The following is a 19755-nucleotide window of genomic DNA, read 5'->3' as shown; positions in this document are numbered from 1 at the left end:
GTAATTCATAGAATTTCGCAGAAAAGTGTCGCAAGCGGCTGGCGCAGAGTGTCCGCGTGCGATTGTCTGCGCCAGGCACGTGCGCTAAAACCGATTTCCGCGCACAGCGTATTCATGGATTTTAGGCTCCCAAACCAGCCGTGGCGCAGAGAATCGCAGCGACCCTGCAGCAGCGCCAGTAACGCCCCGAAGAACGCCCTCGCGCAAGGAAAATCCATCAAAATCGCTAAATCATCGCAAAGGGCTGCGCTAACCCTGGACCAGTTCACCGGGCTGGCAAACAGCAAACGCCAAGCGGGGAACGTGTATTTCAGGGGTGCGCGGGAAGTTCCACACGCGATTCCAGCAGGGTACGTGTATTTCAGGGGTTCGCGTGAACTTTCTCACGCGATCGGGCCTGGGGGAGCGTGCTACGTGTATTTCAGGGGTTCGCGTGAATTTTTTCAGGCGATCGGGCCTGGGGGAGCGGGCTATGTGTATTACAGGGGTTCGCGTGAACTTCCTCACGCGATCGGGCCTGGGGGAGCGGGCTACGTGTATTTCAGGGGTTCGCGTGAACTTTCTCACGCGATCGGGCCTGGGGGAGCGGGCTACGTGTATTTCAGGGGTTCGCGTGAACTTTCTCACGCGATCGGGCCAGGGGGAGCGGGCTACGTGTATTTCAGGGGTTCGCGTGAATTTTTTCAGGCGATCGGGCCTGGGGGAGCGGGCTATGTGTATTACAGGGGTTCGCGTGAACTTCCTCACGCGATCGGGCCTGGGGGAGCGGGCTACGTGTATTTCAGGGGTTCGCGTGAACTTTCTCACGCGATCGGGCCTGGGGGAGCGGGCTACGTGTATTTCACGGGTTAGTGTGAACTTTCTCACGCGATCGGGCCTGGGGGAGCGTGCCACGTGTATTACAGGGGTTCGTGTGAAGTTGCACACGCGATTGTCCCAGTGCGAGCAGGGTACGTGTATTTCAGGGGTGCGCGGGAAGTTCCACACGCGATAGTCCCAGTGCGAGCAGGGTACATGTATTTCAGGGGTGCGCGGGAAGTTCCACACGCGATAGTCCCAGTGCGAGCAGGGTACGTGTATTTCAGGGGTGCGCGGGAAGTTCCACACGCGATACCAGCAGGGAATGTGTATTTCAGGGGTTCTGGGGAGTACTACACGTGAATTGGCCGTGTGGGTCCTCCCAGGTGTACGCTCCACAACCTCCACGGCCCCTGCAGGCAGCCCACACCACGGGGGACTACCCTGCACCCCTGCCCATGTCCCGCAGGCAGCCCATTCACCATGGGCATGCCCCCCAGCCAACCCACATGTCACCTTGCACTACTGATCAACAATGCATGTCTCCCACCACCCCCACCCCCCAGCAGTGCAGGGGCAGCCTCCACCAGGCCCCCACTCATGTCCCCCTGCACCCCCACCCCCCAGCATCCAGGGTCACCCTCCACCAGGCCCACACTCATGTCCCCCACCACCCCCACCCCCCAGCCACCATGGGCAGCCTCCACCAGGCCCCCACTCATGTCTCCCACCACCCCCAACCCCCGGCAGTGCAGGGTCACCCTCACCAGGCCCCCACTCATGTCTCCCACCACCCCCACCCCCCGGCAGTGCAGGGTCAGCCTCCAGCAGGCCCCCACTCATGTCTCCCACCACCCCCACCCCCCTGCCACCATGGGCAGCCCCCACCAGGCCCCCACTCATGTCTCCCACCACCCCCACCCCCCGGCAGTGCAGGGTCACCCTCCACCAGGCCCCCACTCATGTCTCCCACCACCCCCACCCCCCAGCCACCATGGGAAGCCTCCACCAGGCCCCCACTCATGTCTCCAACCACCCCCACCCCCTGGCAGTGCAGGGTCACCCTCCACCAGGCCCCCACTCATGTCTCCCACCACCCCCAGCCCCCAGCAGTGCAGGGGCAGCCCCCACCAGGCCCCCACTCATGTCTCCCAACACACCCACCCCCCTGCCACCATGGGCAGCCCCCACCAGGCCCCCACTCATGTCTCCCACCACCCCCACCCCCCGGCAGTGCAGGGTCACCCTCCACCAGGCCCCCACTCATGTCTCCCACCACCCCCACCCCCCGGCAGTGCAGGGTCAGCCTCCAGCAGGCCCCCACTCATGTCTCCCACCACCCCCACCCCCCGGCAGTGCAGGGTCACCCTCCACCAGGCCCCCACTCATGTCTCCCACCACCCGCACCTCCCAGCAGTGCAGGGTCACCCTCCACCAGGCCCCCACTCATGTCTCCCACCACCCCCACCCCCCGGCAGTGCAGGGTCAGCCTCCAGCAGGCCCCCACTCATGTCTCCCACCACCCCCACCCCCCTGCCACCATGGGCAGCCCCCACCAGGCCCCCACTCATGTCTCCCACCACCCCCACCCCCTGGCAGTGCAGGGTCACCCTCCACCAGGCCCCCACACATGTCTCCCACCACCCCCCAGGCACCATCGGCAGCCTCCACCAGGCCCCCACTCATGTCTTCCACCACCCCCACCCCCCGGCAGTGCAGGGTCACCCTCCACCAGGCCCCCACTCATGTCTCCCACCACCCCCACCCCCCAGCCACCATGGGCAGCCTCCACCAGGCCCCCACCCATGTCTCCCACCACCCCCACCCCCCGGCAGTGCAGGGTCACCCTCCACCAGGCCCCCACTCATGTCTCCCACCACCCCCACCCCCCAGCAGTGCAGGGGCAGCCTCCACCAGGCCCCCACTCATGTCCCATTGCACCCCCACCCCCCAGCAACCAGGGTCACCCTCCACCAGGCCCACACTCATGTCTCCCACCACCCCCAGCCACCATGGGCAGCCTCCACCAGGCCCCCACTCATGTCTCCCACCACCCCCACCCCCCGGCAGTGCAGGGTCACCCTCCACCAGGCCCCCACTCATGTCTCCCACCACCCCCACCCCCCGGCAGTGCAGGGTCAGCCTCCAGCAGGCCCCCACTCATGTCTCCCACCACCCCCACCCCCCTGCCACCATGGGCAGCCCCCACCAGGCCCCCACTCATGTCTCCCACCACCCCCACCCCCCGGCAGTGCAGGGTCACCCTCCACCAGGCCCCCACTCATGTCTCCCACCACCCCCACCCCCCAGCCACCATGGGAAGCCTCCACCAGGCCCCCACTCATGTCTCCAACCACCCCCACCCCCTGGCAGTGCAGGGTCACCCTCCACCAGGCCCCCACTCATGTCTCCCACCACCCCCAGCCCCCAGCAGTGCAGGGGCAGCCCCCACCAGGCCCCCACTCATGTCTCCCACCACCCCCACCCCCCTGCCACCATGGGCAGCCCCCACTCATGTCTCCCACCACCCCCACCCCCCGGCAGTGCAGGGTCACCCTCCACCAGGCCCCCACTCATGTCTCCCACCACCCCCACCCCCCGGCAGTGCAGGGTCAGCCTCCAGCAGGCCCCCACTCATGTCTCCCACCACCCCCACCCCTCTGCCACCATGGGCAGCCCCCACCAGGCCCCCACTCATGTCTCCCACCACCCCCACCCCCCGGCAGTGCAGGATCACCCTCCACCAGGCCCCCACTCATGTCTCCCACCACCCCCACCTCCCAGCAGTGCAGGGTCACCCTCCACCAGGCCCCCACTCATGTCTCCCACCACCCCGACCCCCCGGCAGTGCAGGGTCAGCCTCCAGCAGGCCCCCACTCATGTCTCCCACCCCCCCACCCCCCTGCCACCATGGGCAGCCCCCACCAGGCCCCCACTCATGTCTCCCACCACCCCCACCCCCCGGCAGTGCAGGGTCACCCTCCACCAGGCCCCCACACATGTCTCCCACCACCCCCACCCCCTAGGCACCATCGGCAGCCGCAACCAGGCCCCCACTCATGTCTTCCACCACCCCCACCCCCCGGCAGTGCAGGGTCACCCTCCACCAGGCCCCCACTCATGTCTCCCACCACCCCCACCCCCCAGCCACCATGGGCAGCCTCCACCAGGCCCCCACCCATGTCTCCCACCACCCCCACCCCCCGGCAGTGCAGGGTCACCCTCCACCAGGCCCCCACTCATGTCTCCCACCACCCCCACCCCCCAGCAGTGCAGGGGCAGCCTCCACCAGGCCCCCACTCATGTCCCATTGCACCCCCACCCCCCAGCAACCAGGGTCACCCTCCACCAGGCCCACACTCATGTCTCCCACCACCCCCAGCCACCATGGGCAGCCTCCACCAGGCCCCCACTCATGTCTCCCACCACCCCCACCCCCCGGCAGTGCAGGGTCACCCTCCACCAGGCCCCCACTCATGTCTCCCACCACCCCCACCCCCCGGCAGTGCAGGGTCACCCTCCACCAGGCCCCCACTCATGTCCCCCTGCACCCCCACCCCCCAGCATCCAGGGTCACCCTCCACCAGGCCCCCACTCATGTCTCCCACCACCCCCACCCCCCTGCCACCATGGGCAGCCCCCACCAGGCCCCAACTCATGTCTCCCACCACCCCCACCCCCCTGCCACCATGGGCAGCCCCCACCAGGCCCCCACTCATGTCTCCCACCCCCCCCCACCCCCCAGCAGTGCAGGGCAGCCTCCACCAGGCCCCAACTCATGTCCCCCTGCACCCCCACCCCCCAGCATCCAGGGTCACCCTCCACCAGGCCCACACTCATGTCTCCCACCACCCCCACCCCCCAGCAGTGCAGGGGCAGCCCCCACCAGGCCCCCACTCATGTCTCCCACCACCCCCACCCCCCTGCCACCATGGGCAGCCCCCACCAGGCCCCCACTCATGTCTCCCACCACCCCCACCCCCCGGCAGTGCAGGGTCACCCTCCACCAGGCCCCCACTCATGTCTCCCACCACCCCCACCCCCCGGCAGTGCAGGGTCAGCCTCCAGCAGGCCCCCACTCATGTCTCCCACCACCCCCATCCCCCTGCCACCATGGGCAGCCTCCACCAGGCCCCCACTCATGTCTCCCACCACCCCCACCCCCCGGCAGTGCAGGGTCACCCTCCACCAGGCCCCCACTCATGTCTCCCACCACCCCCACCCCCCGGCAGTGCAGGGTCACCCTCCACCAGGCCCCCACTCATGTCCCCCTGCACCCCCACTACCCAGCATCCAGGGTCACCCTCCACCAGGCCCCCACTCATGTCTCCCACCACCCCCAGCCCCCAGCAGTGCAGGGGCAGCCCCCACCAGGCCCCCACTCATGTCTCCCACCACCCCCACCCCCCTGCCACCATGGGCAGCCCCCACTCATGTCTCCCACCACCCCCACCCCCCGGCAGTGCAGGGTCACCCTCCACCAGGCCCCCACTCATGTCTCCCACCACCCCCACCCCCCGGCAGTGCAGGGTCAGCCTCCAGCAGGCCCCCACTCATGTCTCCCACCACCCCCACCCCTCTGCCACCATGGGCAGCCCCCACCAGGCCCCCACTCATGTCTCCCACCACCCCCACCCCTCGGCAGTGCAGGATCACCCTCCACCAGGCCCCCACTCATGTCTCCCACCACCCCCACCTCCCAGCAGTGCAGGGTCACCCTCCACCAGGCCCCCACTCATGTCTCCCACCAGCCCCACCCCCCGGCAGTGCAGGGTCAGCCTCCAGAAGGCCCCCACTCATGTCTCCCACCCCCCCCACCCCCCTGCCACCATGGGCAGCCCCCACCAGACCCCCACTCATGTCTCCCACCACCCCCACCCCCCGGCAGTGCAGGGTCACCCTCCACCAGGCCCCCACACATGTCTCCCACCACCCCCACCCCCCAGGCACCATCGGCAGCCGCAACCAGGCCCCCACTCATGTCTTCCACCACCCCCACCCCCCGGCAGTGCAGGGTCACCCTCCACCAGGCCCCCACTCATGTCTCCCACCACCCCCACCCCCCAGCCACCATGGGCAGCCTCCACCAGGCCCCCACCCATGTCTCCCACCACCCCCACCCCCCGGCAGTGCAGGGTCACCCTCCACCAGGCCCCCACTCATGTCTCCCACCACCCCCACCCCCCAGCAGTGCAGGGGCAGCCTCCACCAGGCCCCCACTCATGTCCCATTGCACCCCCACCCCCCAGCAACCAGGGTCACCCTCCACCAGGCCCACACTCATGTCTCCCACCACCCCCAGCCACCATGGGCAGCCTCCACCAGGCCCCCACTCATGTCTCCCACCACCCCCACCCCCCGGCAGTGCAGGGTCACCCTCCACCAGGCCCCCACTCATGTCTCCCACCACCCCCACCCCCCGGCAGTGCAGGGTCACCCTCCACCAGGCCCCCACTCATGTCCCCCTGCACCCCCACCCCCCAGAATCCAGGGTCACCCTCCACCAGGCCCCCACTCATGTCTCCCACCACCCCCACCCCCCTGCCACCATGGGCAGCCCCCACCAGGCCCCCACTCATGTCTCCCACCACCCCCACCCCCCTGCCACCATGGGCAGCCCCCACCAGGCCCCCACTCATGTCTTCCACCACCCCCACCCCCCAGCAGTGCAGGGCAGCCTCCACCAGGCCCCAACTCATGTCCCCCTGCACCCCCACCCCCCAGCATCCAGGGTCACCCTCCACCAGGCCCACACTCATGTCTCCCACCACCCCCACCCCCCAGCAGTGCAGGGGCAGCCCCCACCAGGCCCCCACTCATGTCTCCCACCACCCCCACCCCCCTGCCACCATGGGCAGCCCCCACCAGGCCCCCACTCATGTCTCCCACCACCCCCACCCCCCGGCAGTGCAGGGTCACCCTCCACCAGGCCCCCACTCATGTCTCCCACCACCCCCACCCCCCGGCAGTGCAGGGTCAGCCTCCAGCAGGCCCCCACTCATGTCTCCCACCACCCCCATCCCCCTGCCACCATGGGCAGCCTCCACCAGGCCCCCACTCATGTCTCCCACCACCCCCACCCCCCGGCAGTGCAGGGTCACCCTCCACCAGGCCCCCACTCATGTCTCCCACCACCCCCACCCCCCGGCAGTGCAGGGTCACCCTCCACCAGGCCCCCACTCATGTCCCCCTGCACCCCCACTACCCAGCATCCAGGGTCACCCTCCACCAGGCCCCCACTCATGTCTCCCACCACCCCCACCCCCTGCCACCATGGGCAGCCCCCACCAGGCCCCCACTCATGTCTCCCACCACCCCCAACCCCCAGCCACCATGGGCAGCCTCCACCAGGCCCCCACTCATGTCTCCCACCACCCCCACCCCCCAGCATCCAGGGTCACCCTCCACCAGGCCCCCACTCATGTCTCCCACCACCCCCGCCCCCCAGCATCCAGGGTCACCCTCCACCAGGCCCACACTCATGTCTCCCACCACCCCCACCCCCCAGCCACCATGGGCAGCCTCCACCAGGCCCCCACTCATGTCTCCCACCACCCCCACCCCCCGGCAGTGCAGGGTCACCCTCCACCAGGCCCCCACCCATGTCTCCCACCACCCCCACCCCCCGGCAGTGCAGGGTCAGCCTCCAGCAGGCCCCCACTCATGTCTCCCACCACCCCCACCCCCCTGCCACCATGGGCAGCCCCCACCAGGCCCCCACTCATGTCTCCCACCACCCCCACCCCCCGGCAGTGCAGGGTCACCCTCCACCAGGCCCCCACTCATGTCTCCCACCACCCCCACCCCCCAGCCACCATGGGCAGCCTCCACCAGGCCCCCACTCATGTCTCCCACCACCCCCACCCCCTGGCAGTGCAGGGTCACCCTCCACCAGGCCCCCACTCATGTCTCCCACCACCCCCACCCCCCAGCAGTGCAGGGGCAGCCCCCACCAGGCCCCCACTCATGTCTCCCACCACCCCCACCCCCCTGCCACCATGGGCAGCCCCCACCAGGCCCCCACTCATGTCTCCCACCACCCCCACCCCCCGGCAGTGCAGGGTCACCCTCCACCAGGCCCCCACTCATGTCTCCCACCACCCCCACCCCCCGGCAGTGCAGGGTCAGCCTCCAGCAGGCCCCGACTCATGTCTCCCACCACCCCCACCCCCCTGCCACCATGGGCAGCCCCCACCAGGCCCCCACTCATGTCTCCCACCACCCCCACCCCCGGCAGTGCAGGATCACCCTCCACCAGGCCCCCACTCATGTCTCCCACCACCCCCACCTCCCAGTAGTGCAGGGTCACCCTCCACCAGGCCCCCACTCATGTCTCCCACCACCCCCACCCCCCGGCAGTGCAGGGTCGGCCTCCAGCAGGCCCCCACTCATGTCTCCCACCACCCCCACCCCCCTGCCACCATGGGCAGCCCCCACCAGGCCCCCACTCATGTCTCCCACCACCCCCACCCCCCGGCAGTGCAGGGTCACCCTCCACCAGGCCCCCACTCATGTCTCCCACCACCCCCACCCCCCAGGCACCATCGGCAGCCTCCACCAGGCCCCCACTCATGTCTTCCACCACCCCCACCCCCCGGCAGTGCAGGGTACCCCCCACCAGGCCCCCACTCATGTCTCCCACCACCCCCACCCCCCAGCCACCATGGGCAGCCTCCACCAGGCCCCCACTCATGTCTCCCACCACCCCCACCCCCCGGCAGTGCAGGGTCACCTTCCACCAGGCCCCCACTCATGTCTCCCACCACCCCCCACCCCCCAGCAGTGCAGGGGCAGCCTCCACCAGGCCCCCACTCATGTCCCATTGCACCCCCACCCCCCAGCAACCAGGGTCACCCTCCACCAGGCCCACACTCATGTCTCCCACCACCCCCACTTCCCAGCCACCATGGGCAGCCTCCACCAGGCCCCCACTCATGTCTCCCACCACCCCCACCCCCCGGCAGTGCAGGGTCACCCTCCTCCAGGCCCCCACTCATGTCTCCCACCACCCCCACCCCCCGGCAGTGCAGGGTCACCCTCCACCAGGCCCCCACTCATGTCCCCCTGCACCCCCACCCCCCAGCATCCAGGGTCACCCTCCACCAGGCCCCCACTCATGTCTCCCACCACCCCCACCCCCCTGCCACCATGGGCAGCCCCCACCAGGCCCCCACTCATGTCTCCCACCACCCCCACCCCCCTGCCACCATGGGCAGCCCCCACCAGGCCCCCACTCATGTCTCCCACCACCCCCACCCCCCGACAGTGCAGGGTCACCCTCCACCAGGCCCCCACTCATGCCTCCCACCACCCCCACCCCCCTGCCACCATGGGCAGCCCCCACCAGGCCCCCACTCATGTCTCCCACCACCCCCACCCCCCGGCAGTGCAGGGTCACCCTCCACCAGGCCCCCACTCATGTCTCCCACCACCCCCACCCCCCAGCCACCATGGGCAGCCTCCACCAGGCCCCCACTCATGTCTCCCACCACCCCACCCCCCGGCAGTGCAGGGTCACCCTCCACCAGGCCCCCACTCATGTCTCCCACCACCCCCACCCCCCAGCAGTGCAGGGGCAGCCTCCACCAGGCCCCCACTCATGTCCCCCTGCACCCCCACCCCCCAGCATCCGGGGTCACCCTCCACCAGGCCCATACTCATGTCTCCCACCACCCCCACCCCCCAGCAGTGCAGGGGCAGCCCCCACCAGGCCCCCACTCATGTCTCCCACCACCCCCACCCCCCTGCCACCATGGGCAGCCCCCACCAGGCCCCCACTCATGTCTCCCACCACCCCCACCCCCCGGCAGTGCAGGGTCAGCCTCCAGCAGGCCCCCACTCATGTCTCCCACCACCCCCACCCCCCTGCCACCATGGGCAGCCTCCACCAGGCCCCCACTCATGTCTCCCACCACCCCCACCCCCCGGCAGTGCAGGGTCACCCTCCACCAGGCCCCCACTCATGTCTCCCACCACCCCCACCCCCCGGCAGTGCAGGGTCACCCTCCACCAGGCCCCCACTCATGTCCCCCTGCACCCCCACCCCCCAGCATCCAGGGTCACCCTCCACCAGGCCCCCACTCATGTCTCCCACCACCCCCACCCCCCTGCCACCATGGGCAGCCACCACCAGGCCCCCACTCATGTCTCCCACCACCCCCACCCCCCAGCCACCATGGGCAGCCTCCACCAGGCCCCCACTCATGTCTCCCACCACCCCCACCCCCCAGCATCCAGGGTCACCCTCCACCAGGCCCCCACTCATGTCTCCCACCACCCCCACCCCCCAGCATCCAGGGTCACCCTCCACCAGGCCCCCACTCATGTCCCCCTGCACCCCCACCCCCCAGCATCCAGGGTCACCCTCCACCAGGCCCCCACTCATGTCTCCCACCACCCCCACCCCCTGCCACCATGTGCAGCCCCCACCAGGTCCTCACAATCCCCAATCATGTGCGTAATGGTCAGCCTCCACAGCCAAAAAGCCCTACCAAGTAACCCATTCACCCACATGGAAATGGAAATCACATGTTACACCCCCAATGTTCATGAAGCTAATGAACCCATGTCCGTCACACACATTTTTTGCAATTGAATGGGAAAACACATAACATGGCATGCATGAAACCAATGAGATGATACCACACAGTGAACTATGGCAACAAAATTGTATTTAAAAAAATGCTAAAGAAAGAAAACTAACTACAATGTAAATGTGAAAAAATAAGCTGCATGTCCGCATAAAAACACAAAACTGGAAATCCAAATCCTAAATAATTTTGTCCAAAGTCAAATGTAAAAAATTCTCCATGCAACAAAGAACTATGTACAAAAATAACAAGGGTCCATGAGCTAAACTGAACTAAGGAAACCTCCTAAAAAACCTACCTAAATATCAACTATATACAAAAAGTGGAGCAGTGTCCGTCGACTCCAAATCATAATAAGAACGAAAGGAAACCTAAAACTAAAGAACTATATACAAAGGCGGCGGGCAAGTCCAGCGGCTCACTCTGTGGTGTCCCGGGCCAGGGCATCATCGAACTCCTGTTCGATGTCCCGGAGGCGGTCCAGTTCCATGGCCCCGAGGGTCCGCAGGGACGACGCTGTGTCCTCCTCCAACCCCCTGCGGATTGCCTCGAGGCACTCGGCCCGCCTCAGGGCCCTCCACATGGAGTTCTCCGCCCTGACCATTGTGAGCCGCGCCTCTTCCGCCCGCCGCCGCTCCGCACCTATGGCATGGCCCAACCGCTGTCACACGGAAGACACTCTCTGTCCTGGGTCCCCCTGCCCTCCGGCCGATGCCTGCCCCTCCGATGTGGAAAGCCCCGAGCCTTCATGTCTCCCACCATGTTGCTGCTGCTGCTGCTCTGCCTCTGCCCGTGCACTGCCTCCTGCTGCCTGCACATCCTCCGCCGGCTGGGGTGCACTTGTTGATGTGGCCACGCCTGCTGGACCTCCGACTCCCGTCTGTGGCAGGGATGCCTCCTCCATCAGCCTGGCCGCACCGTCAGAGGCAGCTCCACAGGGCACCCAGGTGACTGATGGGTGGGAAGATGGCACAGAGGACGACTGGCGTTTAGGGGGTCCAGTTGAGGAGGGGGTCGGAGCAAGCTCCATCAGACAGCAGAATCCGGCCTGGGTGACCTGTCCCAGCAGGCTGACGTGGTCAACGAGCCATTCGAGATGACGTGCAGTCTCTCCATGAAAAGACTGCAGGTCACCTCGCATGGCCCGTTGACGCAACGCCACACCAGCCAGGACAGGCTCAACCCGGACCTGGATGGCCACGTCCGCAGGCAGAGGAAGGCCAGTTGACGTCAGCTCATCCCCTGCCTGAAAACAGGTCTGGACGTAGGCATCCATGCTGGTGCAAAATGATGCAGGGACAGGATCGGGGACAGGATTGCACACAGGCACCTCCGCGGCCACCTGTGCTGCCTCCTGTCCCTGGTCCTGCACTGCACCACTAGCACCAGTGGGATCCCCACCTCCAGACCCCGTCTCTGGTGCTTGCGCGGCCCCCTCCTCCACCAAACCCCCCACCAACCTGGATGACTCCGTGCCATCTTCCCCTGTTGGGCCCTGTGGGGTCCCAGCTGCCCCTTCTGCTGCCGAGGAGTCCAACTGCAACCTCCGCCTCTTGGACCTCCCCCCGGCAGCTGCGGCCTGGGACGCGGCACCGGACTCCTCACTCCCCGACGAGATGACAACACGGGAGGGGAGCCGGGCCTTGCGTCTCCGGCTGGCGGTCGGATCCCCGCCGCTGTGCTCCACAGCACCTTCTCCGCCCTCTTCATCAGTTGACGCTGCAGACAGGGAGAAACAAAACACAGGCATCAGGGCACTGTACAATGGACACATACACGCATGACAGTTGCACATGAGTGGCATTGGCAAACCTCAGACATGTCATCACAATCACCAACACACATGTCATTGCAACTGGCACACATGAGCCATACCACAGCCATATCGCAACTGCCAGCACCAGCCCTACATATACAACAGCATCAGCAGCCAAAGGGGAGCCAGACATCACAAGCAACACAGGACGTGCACCACACATGTACACACACCAACACACTTACATGCATGTCTACACCTCTGCCAAGTGTCGCACTGTTCAGACGGGCATCCATGTCACATCTGTCAATCAGGCTTCCACATACCGCTGTCACATGCATCCATGTTGCATCACTGTTGCACCCTTGTCAAATACACACACATGCACATGTACACAGTGCTCATACATGCAGCCGAAAACAACATACATGCCTGACATCACGGACATGTCTACTTACATACACATTCATCCAAACATGTGTGCACGCACAACTGCATTTGCCATGCAAGCCCACACACACAAGCACCATCCATGTCTCACACATTACAGCCCTCGCATGTGTCAGCCCCACGGCCCTGTACACCCCCACCCATACTCGACCCCATACAAACAGATGTGCAACCGGCACAATGGCGAATGATCACCACACGCACTGCTCACAACCAGGATGCATGTACACTCACCGCTCGACTCCAGACGGGTCTGCTTCTCTAGGACCTGGACATGGAGCGCTGGGGATATGCGTTCCAGGACCCCCATCTGTTCTTCCGACAAGTGGCCCCGGCGCCCCTTGGCATCCGCTGCCTTCAAGAGGCGCCGGGCCTTGTTCAGGGTCCTGGACCTGAAGTCCTCCCAGCGCTTCCTGACATGTTGTAAGTCCCGGACTGCCACCCCCTCCGCGTTGATGGCAGTCACGATGTCAGTCCAGATCCGAGTCCGTCCTTCCTTGTCGGCGCGGGAACTTCCAAAGAGGGCATCATACTGCCCCAGGACTTGCTCCACCAGGACACCAACTTCGGTGGCACTGAAGCTGGTGCCCCTCTGCCTCTCTGGCCGGGGGTTGTCAGTGGTCACAGATGGTGTTTGCCCCGACATGACAACCCCAGAGGCAGGAGTGGGTGGGCAACTGGGTCCTGGGGCTGGGCTGTGGAGCGATGGAATTCCAGTCGGGAGTCTTTGGTTCCAGCAGGGGTGGTCACAGCAACAGCACCCCTGGCTGATGTGCAGGCAGCAAATGGCAGTGCACGTGGGCAGCAGGCAGTCAGGCAGCAGCAGATAGCAGGTGGGAGCGCGCTCGGGGCTTTGGGGGGCTGTAGTTCGGCCTTCTGGGCAGGAGCGTGGTCTTCCGTGTGCTTACGCGTGGCCAGCTTGGTACGGAGTGATTTGGCACGTGAAAATCCTGCACGTCAGCGTGAAAACCGAGGAAAGGCCCTTAGCGCATAAGCGCGTCAGCACGCATACGCGATTCTATTGGACCAAAGGCCCTCAGCGCGTAAGCGCGTCTGTGACGTGACCCGCACGGGTGTTTCCCACACAGCACGTGATGACCGAGCACACGTGGAAAGACTGCACGTCAGAGTCTCATCGCGTGTGATTGGTGGAAATGGCCATACACGCAGAAGTGACAAAGCGTGTAATTGGTGGAAATGGGCGTACACGCAGAAGTCACAAAGCGTGTAATTGGTGGAAATGGCCCTAGCGCGTACACGCCGCGTAAGTGACTTTGGACGTGTGGGCCTGTATAAAAGGTACGCGTAGAACACCATTTCCTTGTACGTGCTTTTCGTGGAGAGCGAGTGGGTGAATTCTGTACTTCTTGTCGGTTCACACGCGATTTACTTCACGGCGTTTCAAGTTCGTATTCCCTGTTACCTCTGACAGATTTTTCTCTTTTTTCTCTTTTACTGCTTTACCTGGGCCTGTTCCCTCAAACAGTGTTCCCTTCTACTGTTGTCCTGTCTCCTCAGACAGCGTACAAATCTTCTTTTGGCGGGGGTGTTGCCAACAAAACGCGCTCCTTTTTCACACTCTTTTACCTGGCAGACAGTGAGTCACGCACGTATCTAACATCTGTGCTTGCCCCGTGTGTAGCCTACCCCTTCAGAGGTCATTCTAGGCTGCGTGTGACACGCATACGTTCATTCTTGTGTTACTGGGTGCCACAGCGTAGTGCAGGTTTTTCTTTCTGCACACGTGGTCTAGGAGGGGTTGCGTGCACGTCATCTCCCTTTTTTGGGGCTCCTGTGCGTAGCGTGACCCATCATCTTTCCCCAGGGGTTACAATCAGCCTTGCAAGAGCACTAGGGTACAATTAACATCTGGTACCCAACCCCTTTGACCCCCAATTGCCCAGGACAATATTTGACAGCCACTCCCATACGCACATCAACATCAGTGCCATGGTTGGGAGGCGAGGATTCCGTAAGGGTGGCAAAGGTGGAAGAGCCACAAGTGGTGGCCGTGGTGGATCCGGTAGGGGACGTGGTCATTACTTGCAGGGTGAGCCTGTCCCCCCATGTGTGGAGGACCAGTCAAGGGCACCCATAATCCCCCCCTCCCTCCCGTTGAGTCTGATGTGGCTGACACCATCCATGCTCAGCCCTTGTTGGACCAGCCCATTGTGGCACCAGACCTGGCTGACTCCATGGCTGACTTCCAGGTCAGCAGGCCTATGACACGTGCGCTGGTGCACGTTGATGTCACCATGCCACGTGCATCTGGGGCAGCAAGGTCATCTTCTGCACCAAGTAGGCAGGGCGGAGAGGCTGCAGGGGCAGCTGCGGCTCCATCCACCACAGCCCTCACACACCCAGCCAGGACAGTGTCTGTCCTAGTCCATGCTTCTGATATTCCCCCTGACACCATCACACTAGAGCCAATGCCTGCACCAACTCCCATGCTGAGTGTGCAATCCCACACTCCTGATACAGAGTCCACCAGGGCTCCTGCCCCTAGTGTCCAGAGCGGCGCAGGACACTCACTCCACATGAGTCAGTCGCTGGGACCTACGTCACGGAGGAACAGATCCAAGGCGTGGGAGATCTCCCTGATTACGAGGCATTGTCCGGTGAGTGCACATGCATGTGTGTGTCATCCATGTGCATGGTGTGTGTGAGGGCTTCTGTTTGTGTGCCAGGTGAGAGTGTGTGCGCCTGAGTCGTATGGGTCATCCATGTGCTTCATGCAATACATCCTGTGCAGCTGCATTTGGCCATAGCTGTATCCCTTCTGCCAACAGTAGACATGTAGTCCAACTGCACGCCAGTTGCCCTTGAAGTGTCACCTTGCCACAACATTGTTGCAAAATTTAGCACTGTTCATTTAGTCAGATATTTTCCATTCCACCACTTTTACTAGGCATGTCGCAGTCCTCTAGTCACATGTCTGACATGGCTATGGTAAAGTTGAGTGACTTTGTTACCTGGATATCATTTGTTCAAACATGTCCCTGTGCAATTGCACCATTTCGGACTGGCAGCTCCAGGTGAAGAATCTGCCCTGTTAGAATTAGAAAAGCTATTACATTCGGGAACTGGACAGTATGCATAGGTGCTGCCCTCCTCTCCATCTTCACTCAATAGCAATGGTACATGCCATCTGTGTGATGGCATGTGTGTTTCACCTGCCAATCACAGGCCAATGTGTGATGCCACTGCCAGGCAGCATGCAGAAAATGTGTTCATCTTCAATCTTGGTGTCATCAGTGTGTGCCATTTGCCTGCCCTTCATACGCAGTGAGGGTGCATGCATGGGAGGGTTTTAGTCATGTGGGACATGTGTCAAACAAGTACTGTTTCTCTTGCTTCTCAGCCCTCATTGTGTGCCATGGTGCTAATGCCTGTTTCCATTTCTTTGTTTTTATGTCTTTGCAGGGAAAGACGCACCTGATACTGCTGGGGTTGTGGAGATGGTGCTGACCCAGGAGGGGCCCGAGGGCCGACCAACCACCAGTGAGGGACGTGGTGTGGTGGTGGGTGAGAACCCACAAGTGCTGCAGGTCCTGCTCTCAAGGGGTGTCTCTGGCTGCACCTCCCCCGAGCTGTACTCAGGTGTTGATTCGGATGAGACCTACGTGCCGTCGCAGGTGAGAGTTCCAGGGAGGGATTCTGTTCTGTCTCACCCACCTGCACCAGGGTCAGAACCCTCAATGGGGATGTCAGTGTTGGCAGCTACGCCTTTGGTGGTTACGGATGCAGGGTCACACTCCGCGACATCTGATCCTGTTCCTGGGCCAGCAGATCAGAGGGGGAATGCAGTCCTGCAGCCTCAGGCAGTGTCGGCACAGCAAGGCGCAGTTCGCCTTGCCCCAGACAGGTGTGGTGCCCGCCGACGTGGTGGCCGTACGGCACCTGGCAATACTGCATGGGAGCAATCCATTTACGGTATGGCAACCCAACAGGCAGCATCATCCGAGATGATGGCTCAGGCCATGGATAGGGTGGCCACTTCCATTGTCCCCCCTGAAAGGCTGATGGAGCGACTAGAGCAGGCAACCGACACCATCTGCCAGTCACACAGGGAGGACATGTTGGGGTCCAACAGGGACAGGCGGGCGGCACTGGCGACTCTGCAGGAGGCCATCTCCATTGAGTCCCAGGGCCACAGGGAAGCCCTGAGGCAGGAGCTCCTTCACCTCAGGACGACTCTTGTTGACCTTGAGGCTTCTACACACCAAAGGACAGAACAGCAGCTGGAGCGTCTCACCCGTACGCTCTCAGCTGAGATGCAGGCAACAAGGGCGGAGGTCCGGGCATCCCGTGAGTTGTTGCATGGGGACCTCCGCACACTCATCCTCCAGAACCAGACCTACCACACCCGCATGCTTGCAGCCATGGAGGAGCAGACTAGGGCCTTGCGTGGGCTGCCTCCCATAGTGCAACCACCTCCGGATGCAGCTGCACAGGGTGATAATAGCGACAGCAGTGATACTCCCACAATAGGGTAGCCGTGTGGGCCATGAGCCCATGGAGGTGTTTTTTTTTCCCAGGATCCACGCAGGTGGGTTCTGGTGTGCATCCTGTCCTCGGACCTCCTGGGTGGCCTCCCCAACCCCCCCGGGCCCTTCAATGGCCATTTTTGATTTTTATTTTTATTTTTTTTTATTTTTATTTTTATTTCTTTTATTCCCAATTTTTTTGGGACGATTTGTTGGCTTCCGTGGTTCCTGTGGGCATACGCTGCATTGTGGCTGGGCACATGCAGGCTTGTAATGTATTTGGTTCAGATGCTTGGGTTTGAGTCACACACACCCCTCCTGCTTCCCGTTTCCATGGGCTTGCAAAGGGTGTGCCCAAGTGACAGTGAATTACACAGTGACGTTGGACTCCCATGAGCTGTGTGGGCAGTCTGTAGTCAATACTGTGTATACATTCCTAGTGCATATTGCTGTTGTGTTGTACACTGCATGTTGCATTGATGTGTAACTCATCTTCTGTGTCTACCTCCCAATTTGCAGGTCCCTTCCTCATGTCTACACAAGGACCTCTAGTCTGGAGATGTGGTCCATGTTGGCAGCAGTGCACCTACAACTCTACAGGCGCCAACACTGCACAGTTGGTAGTGGTGGGAGTGCAGGCATTTCCAGGTGGTGAGACTACTAATATTATACATTAGTGATGTCATGTTAATGGTAGTACGTGCTCAAGTTTGTAGTTGGTCCGGCATTACTGTGAGCATTTCAGGTGTTGCAAGTTTCTAATAGGGACACTGTACATTGTGACACTAGTGTCATGTTGTGGGGATTACTTTGTTTACGTGCAAATAGCATGACATGGCACGGTGTGTCGTGTGGCGGTGCTGGGGTTGGGTTGGCTGACATGGCACTGTCCTCTTGTTGCATTTTGCAAGTGGGTATTCATTTCAGCTGCTTGAATGTGTAACTTCACAAAACTGCATTGGTGGTGTCAGTGTGGGTAGGGATGCACACATTGTGACACTTCCAGGTGAACAATCTCAGGCTGATATGGTTTTCACGGTTCTTTCTCCAGACATTCAGGATCAGTGTCAGGTTGAGTCATCATTGATTGTCAGATGGAATGTGCCAGGGCAGTGTGCACTCCACAGGGGTGTGACTTCTATGTGAAGTAATTAGCCACTAGCTGTGTACGGGCTGCCTCCCCCCGTGCCCTTTCCCCTCCCATGCGCAGCGGCTGTGCATGTGGTTGGGGATGGGGGGCACCACCATGTCCACGGCCAGGCCCCGGCGTGTTGCAACGTTGTGCAGGACACATGCTGCCACTATGATCCTGCACACTACTGGGGGAGCGTACAACAGCTGCCCGCCAGAACGGTCAAGGGAGCGAAAGCGTGACTTTAGCACTCCGAATGTGCGCTCCACTATGCCCCGTGTTGTAATGTGGGCTGTGTTATATCTTACCTTGGGTGGCGTGGTGGGGTTCCGATTTGGCGTCATCATGTGGGCGCTGAGAGGGTAGGCACTGTCCCCTGTGGAGGTGGTGATTGGTATCATTGGTGGGGTTGTGACCTTGCTCAGTATCTGACATGCATGCATGTGCAGTGGCATTCATACTCACCAAGCAGCCATGTATCGCCATGCCGCCCAGCTTCTAGGTCCCAGTTTAGGGTGGACATTCGGTAAATGAAGCTGTCGTGGGTGGAGCCGGGATAGTTGGCATATACTGAGGTGATGATTCCCTTGGCATTACATACTACCTGCACGTTGATGGAATGCCAGTGCTTGCGGTTCCTATAGATGTGCTCTGATGCCCTGGGGGGACGTAGAGCCACATTGGTGCAGTCGATGGCACCTAGCACTTTGGGGAATCGTGCCACACCGTACAAATCCAGGGCGGCAGCATGTCTTTCTGCAGGTGTTCTGGGCAGGTATATGTGCCTGCGGACTGATGGGCGTGCAGTGATGATGTTCAAGACCTGGTGTAGGCAGCGTGACTGGGTGGCCTGTGATACCCCACCCACTATGGCACTTGTCCGCTGAAATGATCCAGTGGCTAAGAAGTGCAGTACATTGAGGACCTTCTCCAGGGGGCTGAGTGCTTGGGAGCACAGGGTGGGTGATGTGAGGTCATCCTCCCACTCACTCACCAGGTCCAGTATTATGTGTGGTGGAAACCTGTACCTCCCATACACCTGGTCATCAGGCATCCCGAAAAGGCTGGTTCTGGGTGTGAATATTCTGGCCCTGACTATCCTCCTCCTCCTCCTTTGGTAGCCCACGCCCACTGCTGCTAGGAACGGTATGTTCATCCTGGCTCTGAGCTTGTTATTTAGTTAGCGTGCAAATTTATGCGTTGCGCGTGTTGTAGGCGAGCGTGTGACCCGCGCACCCCTGAAATCCAGTACCCAGTCCAATAGCGTGTGGAAATTCCTGCACACCCGGGGATACAGGTGCGCTGACGTACTTGCGTGTGTAAGTGCCCGCGCACCCCTGATATACACGTACATAGGCCAATCGCATGTACGCGCACTTTTGTCCAATTACACGCGATGACACTGACGTGCTGTCCAATTACACGCGATGACACTCTGACGTGCAGTCTTTCCACGTGTGCTCTGTCATCACGTGCTGTGTGGGAAACACCCGTGCGGGTCACGTCACAGACGCGCTTACGCGCTGAGGGCCTTTGGTCCAA

At 62.6% G+C, this 19755-nt stretch overlaps 1 protein-coding gene across 1 annotated transcript in view; it reads left to right on the top strand.

Moving 5' to 3' along the window:
• The window catches only part of LOC138511224 (vomeronasal type-2 receptor 26-like), a 439931-nt gene that overhangs the window by 309877 nt on the left and 110299 nt on the right, over positions 1-19755 (top strand). The window lies entirely within an intron of this gene.

The sequence above is a fragment of the Ambystoma mexicanum genome, chromosome 6p, assembly GCF_040938575.1.
Source record: "Ambystoma mexicanum isolate Mex_15411 chromosome 6p, UKY_AmexF1_1, whole genome shotgun sequence".
Classification (NCBI taxonomy): Eukaryota; Metazoa; Chordata; class Amphibia; order Caudata; family Ambystomatidae; genus Ambystoma; species Ambystoma mexicanum.
The sequence above is the reverse complement of the archived record's forward strand: the minus strand, read 5'-3'. Positions and strand labels throughout refer to the sequence as shown.